At 42.9% G+C, this 19106-nt stretch overlaps 1 long non-coding RNA gene across 1 annotated transcript; it reads right to left on the bottom strand.

Annotated features, from left to right (window-relative positions):
• Positions 1 to 11994: 11994 nt before the first annotated feature.
• Positions 11995 to 18182, bottom strand: LOC127005024 (uncharacterized). The gene is made up of 3 exons (XR_007758217.1): positions 18017 to 18182; positions 14822 to 15039; positions 11995 to 12288 (listed from the first exon to the last, which is right to left on the bottom strand). It is a non-coding gene; the product is annotated as an uncharacterized LOC127005024 (long non-coding RNA).
• Positions 18183 to 19106: the final 924 nt, after the last annotated feature.

Raw genomic sequence — 19106 nt, 5'->3', positions numbered from 1 at the left:
TTTCTTTCTTTTTTCTTTCTTTCTTTTTCTTTTTTCCTTTCATTCTTTCTTTCTTTCTTTTTTATTTATCTATTTATTTATTTGTTTATTTATTTTCAAAGTCATTTACCTGTTCATTTATTATCAACGTATGAATTTTACAGCATTTTTTATAGTAATGCCGAGATATCCATAAATTAGTACACACACACAAACACACACACACACACACACACACACACACACACACACACACCTGTACGATACTTGTAGCTTACGTATTTTTTTCTTTCTTGTTATTCACTATACTTAGAAGTGTGTGTGTGTGTTCTCTCTGGGTCTAAATTCTTACTGGTATTGATCGCATTAAAAGCGACGTGTGAGAGAGAGAGAGAGAGAGAGAGAGAGAGAGAGAGTAAACAGACAGCAATGCATCGTACACACACACACACACACACACACACACACACACACACACACACACACAACTTCGGAATAGCGAAGCACCGAACAAGGACGAGAAGAAGACTTACAAAATAAAAAGAGGAAAAAAATAACTGGCGACCCCCCTTCCCCCCCTCTCCCCCCTCCCCATAAAAAAAACGGATTCAGCAAGCACGGAAGAAAACATAAAGGAGGAGGAGGAGGAAGAGGAGGAGGAGGAGGACAAACACACAAACGATGAAAAATAACAATATGGAGGAGGAGGAGAAGGAAGAGATGAAGAAGGAGGTGGAGGAGGAGAAGAGGAGGAGGAGGAGGAGGAGGACAGACACACAAGCAAAGGAAAATAACAGCAGACATATGGAGAAGGAAGAGATGGAGGAGGAGGAGGAGGAGGAAGAGGAGGAAAATGGCAAACACACCTGTCGAAGGAGAAGAAAACCAGACACATCGAGAAGGAAGAGGAGAAAGAAAAGAAGAAGCAGGAGAAGGAGGAGGAGGAGGAAGAAGAAAGACAGAGATAGTCAAGGCTGTTTAAAGGGGGAGGGGGGAGGGGGAGGGGAAGAGGGGAGGGACGTGTGTGTGTGTGTGTGTGTGTGTGTGTGTGTGTGTAGAGAAAGGGGAAAGTGAGATAAAGAAAATGAAGGGGAAAAAGAAGGGGGAGTGGTTGAGAGGGGAGGAGGAGGGGGAGGGGGAAGATACGTGGCGAAGTTAAGGGGAGTGAACGGAGAGGGAGGGGAGACGATGGGGAAGAGGAGAAGGGAAAGGGATGGTAGGAGAGAAGGAAGAGGATGGGGAAAAGATGAAAGAAAAGGGACAGAAGATAACAGGAAAAAGAAGGAAAGGATGGAAAGGGAAGATGATAGGGGAGAGGAAGGGAAAGAAATGGATGAGGAGGGAGGGAAAGGAAGGAGGGGAAAGAGACAGGAAGAATATAGAGAAGAGATGGAAGAGAAGGAGGGGTATGGAACAGAAAGATGATAAGAAAGGGAAAGGGGGAAAAGAAAAGACGGGAAGAGGAATGGAAGTGAAGGTATTTTGAAAGAAAGGAAACAGTGAAAAAGGTCAAGGAGAGATGGGGAGGAAATGGGGAAGTCAAGCATGGGTGAAGGGTGAAGAGAAGAGGGAGAAACAGAGAACAGGACGAAGGGAGAAATGAGGAAGTGGAGGGGAAGAGGAGAAAAGAAATGGGAGAGAGATAAGAGTGTATGAATTTGTATATATGTCGGGGAAGGAAAGGGATGGATGGGTCTAAGGCATGGGAAGAAAGGGGAAAGAGGAAATAGGAAGAGAAGAAAGGAAAAGGAAAATGGAAAGAGAAAAGAGTGTATTTGTATATATTTAGAAGTTGAGATAGCAAAAGGAAAGGGGAGGGGAAAAAAAGGTATAAGGAAGGGGAAGGAATGGGGAAAAGAGGAAATGGGGGGAGGAAGAAAAGAAGAAAAAATATAAGGGAGAGAGAGAAAAAAAACACTGTATTTGTATAAGTCTAGAAACGGAGATGGGCAAAAAAGTAAATAGGAAGAAAGGAAGGGAAACATGGAAACATGGAAATGCAGGCAACAGAAAGCCTGTTGGGTCATTACGAGGTTGCCCGCTTTGGTGATTTAATCTGCTCGACAGCTACTTGGGGCCTGGGGAGCAGATGAACGCACCTCGACATTGAGGAGCAGATGAACGCACCTCGATATTGAGGAGCAGATGAACGCACCTCAATATTCAGTTTACTCCCGACGCAGCGAAGTGACGGTCGATTCTACATTTGAAGAAGTTAATGGTATTCGCATTTACTACATCTGAAGGAAGATTGTTCCAGTGGCGAATGACTCAGTTTGAAAAGAAACTCTTTCCGATGTCTGTGTTACATCGACTAGACTGAATGGGTAAACCGTTATTTCTAGTTTCTTTCTAGGAAAGGAAAGAAATGAAAACAAAAGAGAAGAAAAGAAAGAGGAGAGAAAAAGAAAAACAATCTATTTGTATAAGCCTAGAAGCTGAGATAGGCAGAAGTAAACAGAGGGAGGGAGGGAAGGGAAGGGAAGGGAAGGGGTTGGGGAGGAAAGGGGAGGGGAAGGGACAGGAAGGGAAGCGGAGGTGATGGGGTAGAGAGGGAAGGGGGCAGGATAGGAAGGTGATGATGGTGCAGGAAGGTGGGAGGGAAGGGAAGGGAAGGGGTTGGGGAAGGGGAGGGACAGGAAGGGAAGGGGGGGTGATGGGTTCGGGAAGGGAAGCCACATACTGTCTACACGTGTATAGTACAGGTATGGCTTCGTCTTTTGCTGCATTGCGAAGGACGAAGGGGAAGAAGACTCAGGAAAGGGGGAAGAAGAAAGGGGGATAAAGAAGGGGAAGAGGGGAAAAGGAAAGGGAGGAGGATGAAGAGGAAGGGAGGGATAAGAAAGGGCAAGAGGATGAAAAGAAAGGGAAGGGAAAGGGAGAGGGAGAGAGAGGGAGGAAAGGAGATAGATAGATCGATAGATAGATACAGAGAGAGAGAGAGAGAGAGAGAGAGAGAGAGAGAGATAACAAACAGCTCTAGAGGAGAAAATGAGAAAAAAAAAGAAAAAAAAAGTAAAAGAGAGAGAGAGAGAGAGAGAGAGAGAGAGAGAGAGATAACAAACAGTTCTTGAGGGGAAAATGAGAAATAAATAAAGAAAAAAAAAGAAAGTAAATATTTAGTCAGGAAAAGTAGGTCAAGGAATAAATTAAAAAAAACAACTCAGCAAACAATTTTAAGGTAAACGAAACAACACGTGTGGACTGATTGATTCGTTCTCTCTCTCTCTCTCTCTCTCTCTCTCTCTCTCTCTCTCTCTCTCTCTCTCTCTCAAGAAAAAACACACACACACACACACACACACACACACACACACACACACATACACACACACATATCCCTTCATTCCTCTCTCTAACTTTCCTCCCTTCGTTTCTCTTCCTTTCCCTTCTTCCCTTTCCTTCCCTTCCCTTCCCTTCCCTTCCCTTTCCTTTCCTTTCCCTTCCCTTTCCTTCCCTTCCCTTCCCTTCCCTTTCCTTTCCTTACTCTTCCCTTCTTTCATAGCTACTTCCCTTTTTCCTCCTCTTCCTTCCCTTCCCTCCCTTTCCCCCCTCTTTCCTTTCTCTTTCCCATTCCTTCCCTTCCCTTCCCTTCCCTTCCTTCCCTCCCTTCTTCCTTACCTCCTTCCCGCATTACTTCCCCATTTCCTTCCCTTATTCCACATTCCACCACCCTTTCTTTCCTCCCTTCCCTTCCCTTCCCTTCCCTTCTCCTCCCTTCCCTTTCTTGTCCTTTTCTCCCTTCCCACAATACTTCCCTCCTTCCTTCACCTTCCCTCCCATTCTCCTCCCTTCCCTTTCTTGTCCTTTTCTCCCTTCCCACAATACTTCACTCCTTCATTCACCTTCCCTTCCCTCCCCCTCCCTCCCTTCCTTTCCTCTCCCCTTCCTTCCCTTCCTTTCCCTTTCCTTACCACACCCCTTTCCTCCTTCCCACAATATATCCTTCCCTTCTTCCCTTCCCTTCCCCTCCCCTCCCCTCCCCTCCCCTCCCCTCCCTTCCCCACCCTTCCCTTCCCTTCCCCTCCCTTCCTATCCTCTACAGCGAAGCCACAATAAGTATAACACGTGTCTAAGGAACAAAGGCAAGAGTATGGGATCGCACTACTACAGGGAAGTCAAAGCTCTCTTCTGACTGGCTAAGAAGCTGGGATATAAGGCAGTGTCTCGCCACACACGAGCCGCCAGCAAGGGTGTTATAACTGTTATTCTACTAGATAATTCTTTACAAGAAGTCCTCCTCCCCTTCCGCCACTCCAGCCCCCCCCTACCCCCCAACATAACCCTGGGGACTTGTTAGGGTAGGCGGTGGCCGAAGTGATAGCGTACTGGACCCACATTCGCCGCGTGATGGACGACGCGGGTTCGAATCCTCACGCTACCACTCGGATTTTTCAGTCACCGCCGAGTGGCTTAAAACTACCCACATGCTGTCCTGAAGACCACCCATCAACCCGGACTCTAGAGGAAGCCGTTCAAGCGAATCAAGAACGAGTTCCGGGGGGCAGCATGAGCCAATGCAAGATGGCGCCACTATAAACACTCGCCTGCGCCAGAACGGGCTGGGCCGACCATCAGGCCCCACCTGGAAGAAGCCTTGGGCCGACCATCAGGCCCCACCGGGAAGATGCCTACCGGCGCAATAGGCAACAACGTAAAAAAAAAAAAAAAAAAAAAAAAAAAAAAATCTATTATAACATAACCTAGCAGCCGGTCTGTTGACGAGTGTCGGGCGTGTCACCCCGCCACCACCGCCGCCCAAATCCGTCCCGCGCTGCGTAATTTTCGACAGCCCCTCACATCCTAACCTCCGAAGGAAAAAGATCGTAGAAGTTTTTTAAGGATTTCTTTAGGGAAGTTTTGGAAGTCCATTCTTTAAGTACTCCCAATTCCTCTTGAGCTGTTGCTGGGTTTTGCCTTCCGACACCGAGAAGTTCACATTGAAATTCTCGGTGATCCTCTCCCATGCTGTTTTGCGTGCCAAAACAGCACTGTAGTCCGATGGCTTCCTGTGGACGACCGGGTTGTCTCTTATTTAGTTCACTAGAAACAGTTTCTGTGAATAAGAAAGCGGGGAGGTCTTGTCTCTTGTAGCCATTTTCAAAGAATGCGGCGCTATACTACATCAGCTGATACACAGGCCAGCCAACCTACTAGGGCGGGAGCTACCAACCTTTGCGAATCGTCCGCAATTCTGTGGTATGCAAGGTCACGAGAGTGGTTGTCTAGCTAACAATACACTACTGGGTTTGCGAGTGTTTAAGAAATCGAAACAGAACTTTCGGGTGCTAGCACACCACCGTGGTGTGTTGACCTACGAAACGAAATTTTAGAAGTTTAAGAAAACGGGGGAAGGAGACGAACAAATGGTATGGAGGAAGAAGGAATGATGAAGGGAAGGAAGCAAGAGAGGAAAGGAAAGAGGACAGAAATGTGGAAAGGGAGAGAAGGGACGGAAAGGGAAAGGAGGAAACGGGAAGGCAAAGGAAAGCAAGAAAGGGAAGGGAAGGGAAGGAAAGGGAGAAAAAGGGAAGGACTTTTTACGTTTTTTTTTTTTAAAGGAAAGGGAGGAAGGAAAGGAAGGAAGGAGGAAATGAAGAGGGAAAGAAGAAAAGATAGAGAGAAGAGAGAGAAAGGGAAGGAAGGAAGAAGTGAAGGTGAGAAAGTAAAGGAATAAGAGAGAGAGAGAGAGAGAGAGAGAGAGAGAGAGAGAGAGAGAGAGAGAGAGAATAAAAGAGAAAAAGAAAGAAGGGAAGGAAGAGGAAAGGAAGCAAACATCAATTTCTTCATTCCTCTCTTCCTTCCTTCCTTCTTCCTTCCTTTCCTCCTTCCTTCCTTCCTTCCTTCCTTCATTCATTCATTCCTTTGTAATTACCTAACGATTTACTCATTTTCTGGGAAGCACGAAAGGGGGAGAGGAGGAGGAGGAGGAGGAAGAGGAGGAGGAGGAGATAGATTGCAGGAAGATGATTGACGAATGCATTATAGACCGCAACAGAGAGAGAGAGAGAGAGAGAGAGAGAGAGAGAGAGAGAGAGAGAGAGAGAGAATGTACCCTCCCATCCACTATTCTTTTTTCTTTTTTGTTCTTTATCTATCTTTCCTCTTCCACCTTCTCCTTATCTCCCTCTTCCTCCCTTTTCCCTTCTTTTCCTTTACCTCATTTTCCTTTTCCTTACTTTCCTTTCCTTTTCTTTTCCTTCCTTTCACTTTATTTTCCTACCTATACCTTCCTTTTTTTCTCCATCTTCTTTTCCTTTGTAGTCATTCTTCCTTCCTTTCTTTCTTCCTTCCTTATTTATTTTACTTCTATCTTCTCTCCTTTTTTCCTTCCTTCCTTCCGACATACGTACTCTCTCTCTCTCTCTCTCTCTCTCTCTCTCTCTCTCTTCCCCCCCTCCACCCCAACGCACGCAGGTGAGGTCATGCTAGGTCAGGTGGCGAGAACGTGAATTTGGACAGGTTCTGAACGAGGGCAGGTAAGGTACGGGGGAAGGGGGGTGGGGGGAGGGTTGTGGTGGTGGTGGTGGTGGTGGTGAGGCCAGAACAGGTGGGTATCAAGTGACTGTGTGTGTGTGTGTGTGTGTGTGTGTGTGTGTTTGACTCTGTAACGTATTTTCGTATTATTATTATTATTATTATTATTATTATTATTATTATTATTATCATTATTACAATTATTCTTATCGTTGTTGCTGTTCTTATTGTTCTTTATCTTCTTTCTCGTCCTCCTCCTACTCCTCCTCCTCCTCATCATCATCATCATCATTTTTTCCTCTTTTTTTATCATTATTATTATTTTCGTGTCCTTATTTTTATCCCTTGTCCTCCTCCTCCTCCTCCTTTTTTCTTCTTTTTTTTTACTATCTTTTTATCCCTCCTCCTCCTCCTGTTTTTCTTCCTTTTTTATCATTATTAATATTTTCGTGTCCTTGTCTCACCTGGGTCCTTGCCACCTTAATTACTGTTTACCTGACACCAAAACACCATAATATACACCTTCCTGACCCCCCTTCCCTCTCTCTAACCCCCCCTCCCTTCCCCCTCTCTCTTTCACCCTCACTGTCTCTCTCTGTGTCTTCGTTTTTCTTTATCTCTGTTTAACTTTCCTTCTCACCTTGTTTTCTTCCTCCTCTTCCTCCTCCTCCTCTCTTCTCTCTCCTTCTCCCCCTTCTCTCTCATTCTCTTTCTCCTTTCATCTCTTCCTCTTTCTCTCTCCCCCTTTTCCTTCTACTCCTACCCTCTCAGTCTCTCTTTCTCTCTCTTTTTTCCTTTGTCCTTTTCCCCCTTTACTCTCTTCTCCCTTCCCCTCTCCCTCTTTCTCACTCAAACTTTCCTGTCTCCCTTTTTTACTTTCCTCCTCCTCTTTTTTCTCCTCCTCCTCCTCCTCCTCCTGTCCTTCCCTCCCACCTGTTTCTTCTCTTCTAAGTGATGAAGAGAGATAGTTTTTACTCTCTCTCTCTCTCTCTCTCTCTGATTTACTTACTTGGCCTTATTTTAATGAGAGAGAGAGAGATAGAGAGAGAGAGAGAGAGAGAGAGAGAGAGAGAGAGAGAGAGAGAGAGAGAGAGAGAACGAAGGAAAGAAAGAAAAGAAAGGAAAATATATGAAGGATGGAAATAATAAGTAAGAAAAAAGAAAGACAGGAAAGGAAAAAAAAGACGGAAAAAAAGGGAGGAAAATATAAAGAAAAAGGATGAATGATAAAAAAGCAGAAAACAAGGAAAAAAACGAGAGCATAAAAGGAAAAAAAATTGAAAACAACAACAAAAATAAAGAAGGAAGTAAGGAAAGAAAAGAAACAAAAGAATGAATGATAGAAAAAAAAAGAAAAAACGAGAGGAAAATAGGAAATCAAAGAGAAAACAACAACACAAACAAACAAACAATAAGACAGACAGACAGAACAGGTGACACAAAGTTGATTCAGTACAGAGGTGGACAGGTGACAGGAGGAGGAGGAGGAGGAGGAGGAGGAGGAGGAGGAGGGGCATAGTCTTCCTTCTCTTCTTTGCTTCTATGTAGTAAGTCACGTGGAGGCAACGGCGGTGGTGGATCAAGAAGAGGAGGAGGAGGAGGAGGAGGAGGAGGAGGAGGAGGAGGAGGATAGGGATGTATAGTATGTTGCAGGGGAGGTATTCGTAGAGAGAGGGGAGATGGAAGGGAGAGACAAGGGAAGCATGTGGATGGAGGAAACAAGTGGAGGAGGAGGAGGAGGAGGAGGAAAGGAAGTGGATTAAGGAACTTCCACTATTATTCAAGAGTTATCTCCATCTGTTTAAATTATCTTTCCCCATGAAGCAGCGAGCAGCGTTTTTTTTTATTATTGTTTCCTTTTTTGTATGTGCCCTTGAGCCGTCTCCTTTGTTGTAAAAAAAAAAAAAAACAGCAGTATTAATTATAAAATATATTCGTCTTTTATCTCATTCTCTCGCGCTATGTTTGTCTCGCTAAAACTTTAAATAAAAGTAATAAATCTCTGGTCCTGATACCGAACATGACACAGAAAAGTAAAAGAAAGAACATAATTTAATCGGAGAAGCAAATGAGTAAAAAAAAAATCATCGCCTTCTCTCGCGGTGTGTGTGTGTGTGTGTGTGTGTGTGTGTGTGTCGCTTATTTTATTTTATTTCACAGGTACGTTCATTTGTCTACCTCATCTACTGTGACACACGAGGAACCAGCTAAATTAGGCGTAGTTAATCAAGTCAAGCTAACCAAGGCGAACCGAGGTATGATAAGTGTTTTTTTTTCACGTTTCTCGACTTTTTATTTCCTCTTTTAGTGTTCCTGTTCTCTGTTTCCTTTGATCTTTTGTTGTTTTCATCATTGTTATCATCATCATCATCATCTTCAACAACAGACACAATCATCATTCGTTATTTCTTCTATTTTTATCTTCCTCTTCCTCATCCACTCTACGATTATTATTTTTTTTTAACTGAGGTCTTTTTTGTACTTTTATCCTTCTTAGTATTTCATCATCATCATTATCATCTTCAACAACAGACACAATCATCATTCATTTCTTCTATTTTATCTATCTCTTCCCCATCCACTTTACGATATTTTTATTTTCTTTTTAACCAAGATCTTTTTTGCATGTTTTTATCCTTCCTCGTACTTCAACATCATCGTCTTCCTCCTCCTCCTTATCATCCTTATCCTCAACCATTCTACCATTTTCTAACCGAGGTCTTTCTTACATTCTTTTATCCTTCTTTGTACTTCAACATTATCCATCGTCTTCCTCCTCCTCCTTATCATCCTTATCCTCAACCATTCTACCACTTTCTAACCGAGGTCTTTCTTACATTCTTTTATCCTTCCTAGTATTTCATCATCATCATCCTACGTCATCATCATACGCAATATATGAATTCGCGAACCTCATTTATCGTGAACCTCAAGTATCGCGAACCTCAAGTATATCATTACGTTGAAAAGAAGTGTCGCCTCTCAGCCTGTCCCAGCGCTTGCCACGCCCCTCGGTTAGCGCGGTCCCTTGAATTACGCGGATTTCCAAGTATTCCCGGGTGTCATACTGCGTGTCTTGTCCCAGCGTAAAGCCCGTTCGTTGCGTAAGGGAGGAGGAAAGTGTTGAGAGAGAGAGGGTAGAGAGAGAGTAGAGAGAGGGAGAGAGAAGGTAGAGAGAGGGAGAGAGAAGGTAGAGAGAGGGAGAGTAGGCGAAGTCTTAAATTTATCTACGCAGTTCTCTCTCTCTCTCTCTCCCTTATCTTTCCTTGCCGTTTCCTCTCTCTCTCTCTCTCTCTCTCTCTCTCTCTCTCTCTCTCTCAAGGTGAAGAAGGGGAGGGAGGAGGGACGGAGGGACCCACGGAAGGCCTCCTCTAATGTACGTGTGAATGTTTATTGATGTTCATTTGTTTATTTATATCTGTATCGCGTCTGTGCATGCATTTCCTTATCCAGCGAAGGTCGGTCAAGGAGTTCTGTAATCTTTTAGTGACAGTAAAGGAAGCAGCTCAAGGGTAAATATATAAATGGGGGAGATAAAAAGTCCCGCTAATCACTCTGCTCCTATAAAAATAAAAATAAGAGATAGAGGAATGATCGAAAGAAAGGTCAGTGTAGGGTGAAGTGACTCTAAGTAGTTGCTTTGTTGTTGTTGTTGTTTTTGTTGTTGTTTTCAGTGATTTATGAATGTGCCAGGGTAGGGTGGAGAAGTGTCTTGAACCTCCCCTCTTAATAAGTTGTTTTGTTGTTGTTGTTGTTGTTGTTTTCAGTGATTTATGAAAATGACCCCCAAACAAACTCTGACGCAAAACAAACAAGCAAACGAGCAAAAAACTAAGTCAACTTTCGAAGATAGATTCATAAGGAAGACTGTGAACTACCTTGCTATCTTTAAGTATCTTGTTATGAATGTGACTGAAGGCTCATTAACGTTAAAAGAAAGAAGAAATGAAGAAAGAAATAAAAAGTCAACGTTTTAAGATACATAAGGAAGACTGTGAACTATCTTATTATCTTAGAGTATCTTGTTATGAATGTGACTGAAGACTCATTAACGCAAACAACAACAACAATTACTAAGTCAGTGTTTTAAGATACGCAAGAAAGACTCAGAACTATCTTATTATCTTAGAGTATCTTGTTATGGATGTGACTCAAGGCTCATTAACACCCCCCCCCCCCCAAAAAAAAAAAAAAAAAAAAAACTAAGGCAACATTTCAAGATACCCAAGGGAGACTGAACTATCTTGTTATCTTTGAACCATCTTGTTATATTGTGCTAATCCCGTCCGATATATATATATATATATATATATATATATATATATATATAGAGAGAGAGAGAGAGAGAGAGAGAGAGAGAGAGAGAGAGAGAGAGAGAGAGAGAGAGAGAGAGAGAGAGATGGCTGAAACGAAACAGGGAGAGGTGATGGAATTGGAAGGAGGTGAGGGAGAGGAGGAATGAGGTGATGGGAAAGGAAGGAGATAAGGGAGAGGAAGGAGGAGGTCGGTGGTTATTGGTCAGTCTAGACATTTATTATTCGAATTTATTAACACACATTAAAAAGCTAATCAATATACATATCAAACATGCTAAAGTTTGTTCATAACGATAATACAGGCAACATACAAGTGGAGGTCGATAACGAGGGTTCTCTGGCACTGTATATAGCAAAATTAATAATCTGACACTGATCCAGGGTGGGCGGCATCTCCCTTCACACTTCGTCATCGGTGTACCTTTGTTCCCACGTTTTCCTGAAGCATAACATTACAAGCCTGCGTGACTGGGCTTGCAATACACGAGTCAATATATACGGAAACCAGGAACAGAGAGACGAAAGTGGCTTGTAGATCAAAGAATTGAAGAATAATTTTGAATGAACGCCGTCTGTGGACGAAGCTAAACCTCATGATCACGACAGAAATATAAGTAGAAAGTTAACGGGACTCCCGCCTGGACTGGATGACCTCCCTCTGGTATACCTCTCAGGAGGCGGTGGCCGAGTGGTCACCGTGCGGACGTGGTGAGCCCGTGGACGTAGGTTCAAGCCCCACCAAAACACGCTGATTAGCCGTCGCCGAGTGGCGGAAGATTACCCACATGCTGCCCAGATCTTCAATCAACCCGAACTTCAGCGACTTCGGTCAAGAGGAGCACCGGGGGGCAGCGTGGGCCAAGCAAGAGTCATATATCATGGCAGCAACTATAAATTAAATTTGCCTGCGGCACTAACGGGCTGGGGCTGCCCAAGAGGCACTTTAAGACAGCCCACCGGCGCAACAGGTAGCACCTAAAAAAAATATATGTATAGCCACTCAAACTGCTGCTTTATATGGCATATGTTTAACTTTGTTGAGGCATTAAAGACCACAGGAGGAGACAGAAATTAAGGGGGTGTGAAGAAGCCCATCAACAATTAGGTCTCAAAGAGCAGCCTCCCTTGTTCACCTTGTTCCCTCAAATCAACCAACAGAACTACAACTAAGGTAAACTACAACTAGAGGTAAACTTCTAGGCCGCCTCCCTTGTTTATCTCCTTGAACTTGTAGCCTCTGTTACCCAATAACTTTTGAACCTCTGGCTTGATCTTGGGTATGCCGTCAGGGCTGTGCAGGCCACGCCCTGTTATTATTCGCACACAACAACAGCGACCTCGCGACTGTTTCAGGAACATTTGCGTCACTCGTATTGCTTCCAAGACCCTCAACGTATGAAGGTCTAGCTCATGGATGCCTTGCTTTATTTTCACAACTTCACTTTCATCTACGATCCCTTTGAAGTTGTAGAAAGTTGAGCAGATACGGGACGGGCCATCAGGTGGTGTAGGTTGTCTGGAATGCAAGGAAAGTCTGAGAACACATATTTGTATTAGGCTAGTGTCACACATTCACGATCTTGACTCCCGACGCCTCCCAACGTTAGAGAATGTCGCCATGCCTCTTCCCGACCACCTTCAAGTTATCCCGGAGATCGTTTGCAGCATCGCCATAATTATCTCAACGACCGTCGCAGCGCCTCAGGCCACACGCCGACGGTTTTGGAAATTTCAAACTAATCGGCGCCCTCCCCGACATCTGTCATCCGTTGGCAATAAACCACGACCGTTGGATGTCCATCTCAACAACATCGTTTCGACGTCGCCAATGGTCGCCATTTAAGGGGATGTATTTACGATGGTCGTAACGTAGCCTACGTCTGGCAGCGCAACACTTTCTAACATCGGGAGGCGTCGGGAGTCAAGATCGTGAATGTGTGACATTAGCCTTACCTGCATGCCTTTTGAAATTCATTCACTCCGCCAGTTCTTTTCCCCTTTACAGAAGCTGTCCATATACAAGGGCCTGATGGTCGGCCCCGGCCTGTTATGGCGCAGGCAAGTGTTTATAGTAGCGCCATCTTGCTTGGCTCATGCTGTCCTCCGGAGCTCATCTTTGATCCTCTTTTTTCAAAGAGAGAATCTGAAGTCCGGGTTTATAAGTGGTCTTCAGGACGGCATGTGGGTAGTCTTAGGCCACTCGCTGGTGACTGAAAAATCCTAGCTTGAGGTGGCGGACGGGACGCGAACCCCGTTGTGGTGTCGTCAGCCATCCCGTATCGTGAAATATCCCATCCAGAATACATTCATGAATTTTGACACGGGACCGTGTCTTTTGTCGACTGCTTTTCGGGATCTGTCCCACCCAAGTTTATTCATATTATTATAAAAGCAAATGATGACGTATTTATGTATATAACTAGGATATCACTCTTCTTCTTCTTGTGACCTCTTCCGCTCTGCATCGCTTTTTAGGTCCTCCTTGGTACTTTTTACACTTAAATGCTTCACTTAGTTACTCTGTGAAAGTAAAGATTGGATTCCGCGATGCGAAATTCAGGATGGGATGTCTACGACACGGGATGGCAGACGACACCATACCCCTGCACACGACTTTCTACTCTTGCTTATTCTAGCCAAATATCTTATGCAAGAGCTAACCTGTATCTTCATTGTTTCATCCCTTCTACTGTTAAACTCTGGAATAGCATTCCTCCGTCTGTATTTCCTCCTGCCTACGACTTTAATTAAACTCTTTCAAGAGACCCTTCACCTTTCGAAATTGACCTCTCTTCTGGCCTCTCATATATTTTTCTTTTGATGGAGCAGCGCCTATGGGGATATTTTTTTAGTAATGTCGCCCACAATAATAATGTGTTCCGAAGATGACATTGAGCTGATAAGGAGTCAAGTTTGGTGTCGCTGTAGAACACTTCCTTTTCTACACTCCACACTTCTCAGTACGATTGTAGTTGCAAGAAAACAGTTACTTTAAAATTTCACCACGTTTTTCATTAGGTAAAAGGGGCCAATAGGCGCACCTAACATCACCAAATGTGGGGTACAAACTTGGCGGAGGGACTGTTTTTGTGCCGCGAGAGGCAGTAGTGGGCTAAAGAGTAGCCTATCGGGATTTTTTGTTTTTATTTATAAATGATTCACGAGACATCCTTGAGTTACGTCAAAGTATGTGCTTATCTTTGTATTCATTCACACACACACTGGTAATATTTCTGTGGTGTTTGATTCGCTTTATTGGGTGAAAGTCTACTGTGATAGTCACAAATTCGTGTCACTAGTAAAACTGAAATTAGTAATGTAACTTATGCCTCCATGAAATATACACAAATAGATAAATATGAAAGCTCACGAAGTCACAAGAAGTGACATCACCTGGTTTGCGCAGTAAAAATATGCTTATTTTTGGATCTGGATATTAATGCGCAGGGCACCTTTCAAGAGCATAACGCGCACATATATGCTTATTTAAGGTATGACACCCGCAAAATGGCGTGCGGTGCTGCCTCGTGCCACAGTTGTCGGATAAAATATGAACGTATTTTCATATTACTGTTCTGTTGTTTATTCAATGTTCTGTTCAAGAAAAAGAGTATTCATAATTTTAGTTAGTTTTTGGTTACAAGGATTCTTTACGAAATACAATTATAACATTACCGCCTATATATATATATATATATATATATATATATATATATATATATATATATATATATATATATATATATATATATATATATATATATATATATATATATATATATATATATATATATATATATATATATATGAGTTAGGAAACGTACTGGATCCTGAATCGGCTATGGTGCTACTAGGTGCGCCTTTGCCCGGAGTCCAATTAAAGCAAGGAACGGCCCCGCTCATTTCCCTGTTCATCCACTGACATACTCAACATTTCCTTAATGGACTCACTCACGAGATCGCTCCTTAATACAGTCACATATTCACTCACTCTGGTTTGTTTATACACAGCACATCGACTCCCGTTACTCATGCCCTCACAAGCTCACCTGTAATTGGAGAGACACTCCCGCAGGTACCGATATATGAAGTAGATGCAGATGACCTTAAGAACCAGGGTGATAAAATCTGCTTCTGTCATTTTCTCTCAGCTCCCACTCAGCCTTGGCTCAACAGGTGGACCACAACGTGTGCGTCAACTCCCCGGCAGTGTTTACATGGGAATTTGGGAAATTACGTGAAGACACTGCACTGAGCTGAGGCTTGTCTGTAACAGGGATGGAGTGATTACAAGAACTGTGTATTCGAATATGAATACGAACAATTCAAATTCCAAAGAATACGAATATGAAATCGAATACACTAAAGTGGTTTTAATACGAATACAAATACGAATACTTCTTGAAAGTATTCATGAATACATTCATGAATACTTTTCATTAAAAAATACCTTCTCGACGTAACTGGGTGTAGAACTGCTCTGAAGTAATGCAGCAGTAAAATGAGCTCATGAACCAGGGTTGGAAAGTTTTTTTTTTTTTTTTTTTTTGGGAGGGGGGATTATTTTATAGTTTATTCCTCGCATTTATATGTAAATCAATTTAAATAAGCAATTAAAAAGTAGTCTAGAGTAAAACAAAAGGTTTGAAGTGTTATCTGAAGGTTAGACACTTGTTTAGGTCCTGATGATACAGGTTATTAACTTGTACTGTACAGGAAACGAACGGGTGAGGTTTGACTACCGGTCAGTTCCTCAGTCTCTCCATGTCGTGAGTGAGTCACACTGTTTAAGGGCAAGGTATATATATTTTTTTTTTTAGTGAAAAATTCGACCAAATATGGAAAATGAGTTAAGCACACTGAAAAATACTCTGACTTTCTGGCAACACTATTTGCCCACTTTTAGGTCAATACGAGGATATTTAAAGTGATTTAAAGGGTCAGAAGTAAACAAACCACGCCTCTTAAATGTGAGTGTGTCAACTCTTTGTTCTGTAATTTCATAGCTATTTATCTTTTTTTTATGGATTATTTTTAGTTGGCAACATCTGGCATTTGTCCCAGGCTGCTGGAAAGGGAGGTAAGGCCCAAGGCCATCTATAGTTTGCCTCAGGCGGCAAGTTTAGTACGCGTGCGTCGGAGTTTCATCGGGCGCCTTCTCGTCCCGTTTTCTCAGTTGCAAGTTATTGACCTTTCATTGATTATATCTCGTTTGTTTTTCATTCTTTTTGCTTCAATCTTTTTGTATCATCTTCTTAATTACGTTTTCAAATGGTTTTGTTTTCCACTTTTGGAATTGGTAAATGATCTATATTTTTTTTCAAAGCGTATTTGGAGATCTTATGAGCCGTGTTGAAGTTGTTACTTTTTTTTTCACCATGAATTAACATGTTAAGGAATAAAATCAAAAATAAAATAAATTCCTGAATGATTAATCTCATCAGTGACAACTTCAAAATTAGTATATGTTATTAATTTATTTACAAGTAATCGATCAAAACTGCATATAAAGTTTAAGGGTTTTTTCCCACTTTTATTTTCTTCTTCTTTCTTTTTCATATATCGTCTTGAAACTTTCTACAGGAGTAAGTAGGTATCATAGCTATTACCTGAAAATATTTCACGTAAATTGAAGCAGTATTTAATTTTTCTCGAAAAATAACTTCACTTGGCCCTTAATTGTTGTGCTTACCGGGGCACCCTGCTGCGGTTAGTAATTACCCTAATATAAATTTAGCATAAATTATAGTCGAGTCAGAGAGAAGAAAAGTAGTGTTATTTCCTGTATGTGTGTTTGTGTCTCATCACTTAGACCAGGATTTTTCGACCTGGGGTACGCCAAGGGTCTGTCAGGGGGTACGCGCTCCCCACGGGTCGTTAGGGTTAGGGGCCTGGCCGCCCACTGACTTGTACTGTACGCGTACTGGACAGGGAGAGAGGCGCGAGGTGTGGTCGGGCACGCACCACTCGACGGTCGTGAACTGGAGATAGGTGTTGCAGCTTTTTGGCAGGTTGGTCTCTTTGTGGCTACTGTCTTTACTGATCTATTAATTTCGGAATGCTGTGTCGATTTCAGTAACATTATTATCGCAAAATGCTTGGCATTGACAAGTATAAGATTGAGCCCTGACTTATTCTTAATGGAAAAGGTTGATGAAATAGAAAACACTAGTTTTTCCATGTGTACGTAGTGGTGTTGAGCGAAACGATTTACTACAGCGGCGATGTATAGTCACGATGTAAGATGGCCTTAATTTAAGTGTGATTTGTGGTGTGACTGTGTGATATGGCTGGGTGTAATGTGGAGTATCTGAGTATGGTTCGGCTTGGTGAAACCGTGTCGTAGCGTGGTGGTTGTGTGATGATGTGTCAGGTGTGTGTGGATGGGAGTGATGTGGGGCACCGTGTACTGATGGGTACTGTTATATATCGTACCTTTTTTTGGGGGGGAAGATCATTATGGATTTTACTTTTTATATTTAATTTACATATATGGACCCTATTTATCAATAGGGGTATTTTTGGGTAGGTTTTTTAATGCCAACCCTGTTGACATGAACACACGTTCAGCGTCCCCACTGGCAAGTAGCAATTAGTCAGACTCCCGCATGTACAGGCCGCTCTCTCTGCAAACCTTGTACTATACACGACGATTACACGTCCGCCCATTGGCAGTGTTGCCAGGTCTAGGGAAATTTCCCTTTTCTCGGGAAAAATGGACCTATGCAAGGTAAAAGGAAAGAAATTTAAAAATTGGTCCAAATCTAGGGAAAAACTGATAAACTGCCACACAGTCGTTCTGGCTGTGATACGGCAAGAGTCTATTCTACTCCATAAAAGAAAATAATACACGAAAAGTACCCAGAGAGAGAGAGAGAGAGAGAGAGAGAGAGAGAGAGGTGGTGGGGGGAGTGGCAGAGAGGGAGGGGAGACACAATACGTACAGGAACAGTTCCCGTCCGGTGTGCGAGTGGCTGGAGGAGGGAGGGATCGAGGGAGAGGGGAGGGATACAAAGTCCCCGGCAGTTGTTAATATGGGAAATTACGTGAAAACACTGCACTGAGCTGAGGCTTGTCTGTAATAGGGATGGAGTGATTACAAGAATTAGAGTGTATTCGAATACGAATATTTCAAATTCCAACAAATACGAATACGAATTCAAATACTCTGAAATGGTTTTAATTCGAATACCAATACGAATACTTATTGAAAGTATTCATGAACATTTTTCATTGAAAAATACCTTCTTGGCGGAGCTGGCTGTAGAACTGTTCTGAAGTAATGCAGCAGCAAAATGAGCTCATGAACAAGCGTCCAGCGTCCACACTGGCAAGTGGCAACTGAGTCCCTCATGCATGGCTCATGCATGACGCATGATCATGCATCCGGCCGCGCCGCGCTGTCACAGTCTGCAAACCCTGTACTCTACACGACGATTACACGTCCGCCCAGCAGAAGGCAGGAGTTGCCTGTTATTTCTGATAATAAATTTTGAAGTATTCGTCCAAATATTCGCAGAATACAAGGCCTTTCCCCTTGTATTCGAATGCGAATGAGAATACTTTGATTTCTACTAATATTTATTCGAATACGAATACACCCAAAGTCGGTATTCGAATACGAATACTCCATCTCTAGTCTGTAAGGAGTAAAATGGCTGAATGAAGATTTGGCAATGCTTATTCCATTTGCAATAAGATAATCTGATGATAAGATAACTTTAGGGGAGGGAACAAGCGCTGCCACATCTGCCCCCGTGACTGACAGGCGCGTTTTGGTGGGCGTGATATCAATGCTCACGTCTCACGATAGTATTAGTACGTACCCAGTTATCGACCAGCCTGGAAGAGAAGATGATGTCATGCACCTTTCATAGCGATTCAGTACATTCCACTTTTGTCGTGGTTTTTCATAGTGCAAGGGCTTTGAAACTATGGAGACTAAGATAATTTTGGGAGAGGATGTGATGGAAGAGGGAGCCGTTGATGTAGAGAAGGAATGAGGTGATGGGAAAGGAAGGAGATAAGGGAGAGGAAGGAGGAGGTCGGCGGTCATTGGTCAATGAAACCAGTTGTCTCCCAAACAGTAACATTTATTAATCAAACTTATTAACACACATTAAAAAGCTAATCAATATACAAATCAAACATGCTAAAGTTTGTTCATAACGATAATACAGGCAACATACAAGTGGAGGTCGATAACGAGGGTTCTCTGGCACTGTATATAGCAAAATTAATAATCTGACACTGATCCAGGGTGGGCGGCATCTCCCTTCACACTTCGTCATCGGTGTACCTTTGTTCCCACGTTTTCCTGAAGCATAACATTAC

The sequence above is a fragment of the Eriocheir sinensis genome, chromosome 29, assembly GCF_024679095.1.
Source record: "Eriocheir sinensis breed Jianghai 21 chromosome 29, ASM2467909v1, whole genome shotgun sequence".
NCBI lineage: Eukaryota > Metazoa > Arthropoda > Malacostraca > Decapoda > Varunidae > Eriocheir > Eriocheir sinensis.
Note: the sequence above shows the minus strand (reverse complement) of the source record. Positions and strands in the feature narration are given on the sequence as shown.